Consider the following 6836-nt stretch of genomic DNA (forward strand, 5'->3'; position numbering starts at 1 on the left):
ATAGTTTACACAGTCTATAAATATTCAACTTTAAAATCAGATTAGATTAAGCTTTATTGAATCTAATTTAATTGAATGTCAAAGAAATAAATAATAAAAAAAACTATATATTTCACAGTATTTGAGTATTTATACATGAAAATATATAGCTATCTTTTAAATTTTAGGATGGAGTCCCTCACATATCTGGAGGTCCGTGGCATGTAAAAGATTGAAAACCCCTGAGCTAGAGTCTTTTAGTCCATTATAAGACACTGAGAAAACTTGTTTTGTACCGTTTTTGCATTAAAGTTACGGATAAGTTCTCCACTTCCTCTTGCATTATCAGCCTAATTACTTTTCATCAATACTTTATTGAATGTGGAAACTGTTTGAATGTGGAAATCTTTTACCCATGCTTAAATTTAAAAGTAACAACACCTCTGCAATTTTTACACCTCTGGCTGTTCTTTATTTGTCAGTTGTATTTGTTGAGATGGTTTTGCGTAGTGGTCGATATGAAAATGAATAATTTACTAAAATACTATACTATAGACGTCACTTTTCACGTTGAAACAGGACATCTTTCTCTCCATCCTTCTGTTGAATTGAAACGCCCTCAAAGCTGATTGGTGTACATCAGGAGGATGGGTGGAGAAATGGGTGCGTCGCGGTCTGTTTATACTACGTCATCTACCGCTTCAGCGTCAAAACGTAGACGCACGAGCCGATGCTGAAAACTCGCACACAGGCTGACAAGGTAAACACAGCTGACTCAAGGTATCGGCATCTTCACATCAGAAACCAAGAGGTAACTTTTCACTATTTCAAATTTATTTTTTGTTTTGTTTTGTTGCGATAACTCATAAGATCGTTTCATATTAGTCCATCTGGACTCCAAGATGCAGCCTGGATCCATATTGCACTATACTATACGGTAAATGATGCAATCGAACTCGTGCATGTAATCATCTTGTCAAATTAACTTAACTTACATCCACGACATTAACTATATTACATAAAACAATATTTTGAGGCATCCATTAGCCGTGCAATGATAAAATAATATTTTTTAAAAACGTACATTAGATTAGTGCACTCTTTTCTATTGTCCTCTTTTATCGACACACGGTTTTTCTGTTTAACACTAAAGTTGCTTTGACACAATCTGTATTGTATAAAGCGCTATATATATATATATATATATATATATAATGTCAATAAACTATAAATATACATGTATCAGTTGTAAATAAATTAATTACAGAGTAAACAGATTTCATCCAACGAAATAAACGTCATTATGCTTACAGACTACTGTTGCAACTATTCGTCTACCCTGTTAATTTTATTGATCTTAATTTGTTATATCTCTCAATGATTTCGATCACAATTATTCGTCTCTTATTCTGTTATTTTGGAGGATTATTTATCAGTGAAATAAATCATGTGTGTCCTTGCGAGCCAGAGAGAACGAACACCGGTAATCAAATAACGTTACAATTCAAGTGTCTGTTTAAATTTCTCACATCCCTCGTTTTTGTTCCTTACATTTGATGTATCTTATATTTTAGATATTCGCACAACGTGGCGGTTTTAGGTCTTAGGCGCGTTTCATTCATTGACGCAGGTTCCCGGTCATCGGACACGTTTTGGACATTATGCCCCGGAAGTTGTATCTGTTGTAACAGTTGCATCAGACCAGAACTGATTGGTGCCAGTTCAGACCGGATCTCACGCCTATCCAACATCCCTGTTTGAATATTACGTCAGAGGGGTTCCTGATTCATTCTGTGACGTTCATTGTATTTTGTTTGTGTTGCCATATATTTTACCCCTGCTGGAAAAAAAAAATCAATTTTAAGATAATCTGCAGTGTTTTGGAACATGGTAGTTTGTTTCTTGCGCGTTTAATTTGCATCAGACCAGTCGTATTCACCAACGCTGTTTTTAGTAGAGCCCAACCAGTTTAAATGTTTTTGATAACTAACTGATTATTAACAGAAAACATATTATGCATACTATGTATAAAATCATTTATATAATCATAATGTCATTACTATATATTTGCCACTTGAGAATTAATGATTGAAAAAGTAGTATGCAAATAGATTATTTTTAATAAATTATTTAACTATAATATAATCTCAATACATTATTATTGAATAAATTAAATCAGAGCTTTATTGCTATAGGATAGGATACTTTTCCTGTGAACACCATTGTCTCCTACTTAATGGCATTTGGGTGCTGTTCTTTAAAGAACCAACCACCATCAGTAGTCCTGATATTAAAGAATGATAAACAGTTACATAGATAAGTGGTAAAAACATCGGTTAAACAGATTTTCAATCTCAACCTTTTCATATTTTCCAATCTCAGATTAAGGGGAAAACGGTAGTGCACAGTACTGTTGGCTTGCTGCACAAGAACTTTTACATTTAGCTCTCTTTACTTGTTATTACTTGTTATGCAATTGTATTGGTTGAACAAATTTGCAATCATCAGTTCATGATTACATCCATAATACAAACCAATTCTGGCTGATTTATTGCAGTGAATCCCTCAAGTTTGTTCAGTTTGAAGGATCTCTGGCTGGTATTTTGCACAATCTGTGGAGCCCTGTTAAGGGGGCTGTGTGATGGCATTAAGCCAGCTATCTGAGAGGTTGCCAGGTTCATTCACAGCAGTATGTGCCACCCTGAGGCCTGAATGAGTCCGTTTCATAACCATGAACACTTAAATTCTTGAAGAATGAAGCTCTCATGCTGGTTTCTGCTTGTAATATGGCACCTGTGGCCAGTGGAGCCTGTGGATCCCTAAACAGTTTTGTAGTATCTCCTTCTCTATGCCATTTCTTGTTGGGTCATTCCGTGTCAACTCAACCAGAGGTCCCCGGCTCAAATTTTTTGATTTTGCTAATATTTTTTCTGAAGAAAGATAAACATGTATAGTGATGAAAGACAAAATATTAAATGTCATGGGTGAATATTTACTGAGTAATCCACTAGAGGGAGGTCAAAATGGCAGTTTTCACCTGAGATCGGTAGGTCTGTTAGTAAAATCTGTTGACTTTTGCAATCTTTGTTGCATTATATGCCAATGGTGACCGTTCAAAAATGGGGAAAGAGCACTTCAAGTTTTTTCTCCAAAGTTTGCATGCCTGTAACTCAAGAAATATTAGTCTAAAGATATCTTAATGCCCTTTTAGATATTAGGATTTAACAAACTTTCCTTTTGGCATCTTCATCTTAAAGGCCCTGTATGGTTCGGTTCCAGAGATTTTGGAATTGGGAATGATTGTTCCTGGCAAATCCTGTCATGAGGTGTAACTGTAATAAGACCGAATAGGCCTTTAATGTCTCTCAAGGGGTCAAACGTAATATCCTTCATGTCACAAATGGTTTAATTACAGTATGTAATCACCCAATTTCATAGTTTCAGGGGAATTGTACTTATTAAACTTTGAATAGGGGGTTTGTGGTGTTTGTTTTGAAATTTCAGAGGTTTGACTAACACATTTACTGAGTTGCAACGGAACTAAATCCGTTCTGCAGAAAAGCGAACCAAAACAAAAACAACTCCCAATGTAAACGAATGGAGTTCTCGCTCTCCTGTTAAGAAGGTTAACCGGTTGGCGGATCTTTACGTAAGCCTCTTAGAATCCATTGAGGTATTTATTTTGAGAAAAGCCCAGTGAGTCACTTCTAAACACTAACATCTCACACTCATGTATGGGCTACTCGAACCTTTAATAGACATGATGAGTGCTGTAAGAGTATAGATACTGTACCCCATGTGTCTGTACTTCAATGTTCCTTCACGTCTTAAGCCTGTGCATTCAGTGACCAACATTGTTGCTACTAGCCTGCACATCTAGTGTTCAAACTTAATAAGTGGGTCAATGACATTACACTTTTTTTTTTATCCTAACTATTAATTTATTTAAAATGCATAATTCAATTATGTGAATTCAAATATAATTCAAAAAAGTATGTATATATATATATATTAGTTTTATGTCAGGCTAAAGAAACAAGACACAATAAAAAAAAAAAATTAAATTCCTGAAAAGAAAGCTTCATTTGGCATGATTGTATTTATTTTTTAGAAAAATTTAAAATGTTAACAAGTCTTATTAAAATTTGAAAAACTTTTATCTGTCAAATCATTGTCATAAGGTGCAACATAATAGTATTTATAAATGAAAAATTCATGAAAATCCATGTATGTATGTATTTATATATAATTAAAGATTTTAATTTCACAATTCAAATGAAAAAAAAAAAGTATAATAGTATAAAAGTATAAGTAATATAAAAATATAATAAAGAAAATTGAAAGTATAAAAATACAAGCTAATTAAATATTGATAAATACTATAATCATATATAAATAATACTAAAACAACAGTGGTAATGCAAATATATAGATTTTTACTTGATGGTTACACCACATGACATTATGTTTCAGTGTTTCTTGAAAAAGGTTTTGCAAAACAACACAAATACAAGAACTTGCCACATGAGTGTTTTAAACTAGATTTTGAAAATATATATTTGAAATATTATACTACATTCACCCAAGTCAAGTGTGGAGTTACAATAAAATGTGTAGGTTTCGTCGATGTGCCAGTTTCCACAGGATAACAGACGTCATGGCATTCATGAATTTCTCATGGCCAGATCAAAAGCCTTACAGATTTAATTTCGCCTACGTGTCACCCAGCCATCCTCGTGGAGACCACAAGAAAAAGATTAGTGCTGCCGCCCTCACTGTAGCCTATCATAGATGTGTGTACTGTACAGCCCAAAAAGAATCTCATGGTAGGGAACATTTTCAAGGCAACTGATATGGGTGCACTCTATAACCCCCACAATAGGTCAAGGCTCCAACCTGGTACAAAGGAAGACGTAATTCCGGACTTTCTCAACCGCTAGATATACCAGTGCCACATTTAATATGTTGTATAATATGCGTATTCATTTCACGATAACAAAAAGCGCAGAGTAGTGAAAGAAAGCAGCTATTGTATCTGTTGTGTAAGACCACAACAGTGGCTTAAAGTTCTGAGCTCTTGCCCGGACTGAGCTCGATTCAAACCGCTAAGAATCTTGCCAGTTGCTGTGCCAAGTGAAACAAACCACCTTACAGATAAAAAAGAGTCTATTTCAGCCCCTCCATTGTACAGTGAATTACAGGGATGTTTTTGTTTTCCCCCCTCCTCTGTCCTCTTTGTCAAACCTGACTTTGATCTGGGACATGGGGTTCTTTGCGAGCATTTCCACAACTTTCATGAAGCCATTTTTAGCCGTTTCATTGTTCTAGTTTTGTTGTTTTTGTGACAGGTTTTATTCACAAGTGTTAAATAATTGATCTCCGTCATGGGACAAGAAGTTGAATCGTCACGGCGGTTTGTGCGAAATGTAAGGAGATAGAATTGACACTGTGCTCCGTGTTCCAACTGTCTTCACTGTCGTTGTGTCGGTGTTTGTGCAGTTTTAATAACTGTTGCTGCAACTCAGGTTTCAGTCGTGTCCTCATTTGCGCGTGTTTCCAAATCCTTTCTGTTTGGCATCGCTGTGAATGTCACCAGTAAGAATGATGGCCTGGTAAAGAACTGCATGAAACATCAACATCAGTGTACTACTGCTTGCTCAGACATAAACATGACCATGTAACCTGATGAGCTAGCAGGAGTGCTTTGGAATCAGAACGCTCTGATAAGGAGTCAAGCGGGTCAATTAGACACTGAAAGGTTCACACAGAACAATGGGGAGCTTGTTAGTAAAGCGCAACAGTCAGTATGTTGTCATACGCAATTATAGTTGAGTTAGAACAAGTTTTTGTGGAGTCGAGGTGGAGCTGAAGTCTAAATATACCTGAGAGAATGCGTAAATGAACATTTTGATGGGGGTTTTTCCCTCCAGACTTTTATGATTTCGGACTAAAGCATTGAAAATAATATTTTAATAATTTTTTAATATGAAATCAGACCGTTAAGTCGCAGTCACATTAGCATATTTTTGGCAAAATGTTGTTGTCACAGTGAATTCATGTGACCAACTTGAACCTGTTGCAAAATCTTCGGATTCCAATTTAAAATGACTGGATTTTTTGCATTAATTTCCTCCATAGGAATTTCAAAAATATCCTTAATAAAGAGTTCTAAGCTAAATCACAACATTACTTCATGTGATTGGGAGTTCACTGCTGAGCACTTTTGTCATGGCTCTTGTTTCTGTGGCAACCTCAACTTATCTAATGGGTAGATCCAAAGCCATTTCAGGATTGTGGGTAGTGTAGTTTAAAAAAAATAAAAAATACATACATTTTAATTCACCCTGCTTTATGGTTTCTATGGAAGCTTTTATCATTGCATTAAAACCTCAGATCTCATTGTAGGTCTGTCTTGACAAGTTTATACATTACCATTCAAAAGTTTGGGGTCAGTAATTAAAAAAATAAAATAAAATTAACAGTAAAGACAATTTATAATATTACAAAATATTTCTATTTAAAATAAATGCTGCTCTTTTGAACTATCTATTTGCCACAGAATCCTGATAAAAAATGTAATGTATGTAAATGTAAAAATTAGGGATGCACCGATACCGATACTGGTATCGGTATCGGCCCAATACTGGTCTCCTGTACTCGTACTCGTTAAAATGCCCCGATACCAAACGCCGATACCACACAGCATGTGATAAGCGCCATATTCAAACAAAGAAACACCCACAACAGAACAACAGACAGCAGAAAGGAGTTAAGGATGTCTACTACGAAGTATATGTATGCAATGAATATAATGTTAAACATTCAGTATTAACACCTGTATAGCTGATGTGCGCGAG

The 6836-nt window shown here is 35.2% G+C and overlaps 1 protein-coding gene across 1 annotated transcript in view; it reads left to right on the top strand.

The window, feature by feature from the left end:
- Nucleotides 1-682: 682 nt before the first annotated feature.
- LOC107715424 (cationic amino acid transporter 3-like) overlaps nt 683-6836 on the top strand; it is a 14346-nt gene continuing 8192 nt past the window's right edge. Inside the window, exon 1 of the mRNA XM_016521567.1 lies at nt 683-790. The gene's annotated coding sequence lies outside the window, so the exon portion shown is untranslated. The remainder of the gene's footprint in view (nt 791-6836) is intronic.

The sequence above is a fragment of the Sinocyclocheilus rhinocerous genome, unplaced genomic scaffold, assembly GCF_001515625.1.
Source record: "Sinocyclocheilus rhinocerous isolate Xijiao unplaced genomic scaffold, SAMN03320098_v1.1 scaffold299, whole genome shotgun sequence".
NCBI classification, from domain to species: Eukaryota; Metazoa; Chordata; class Actinopteri; order Cypriniformes; family Cyprinidae; genus Sinocyclocheilus; species Sinocyclocheilus rhinocerous.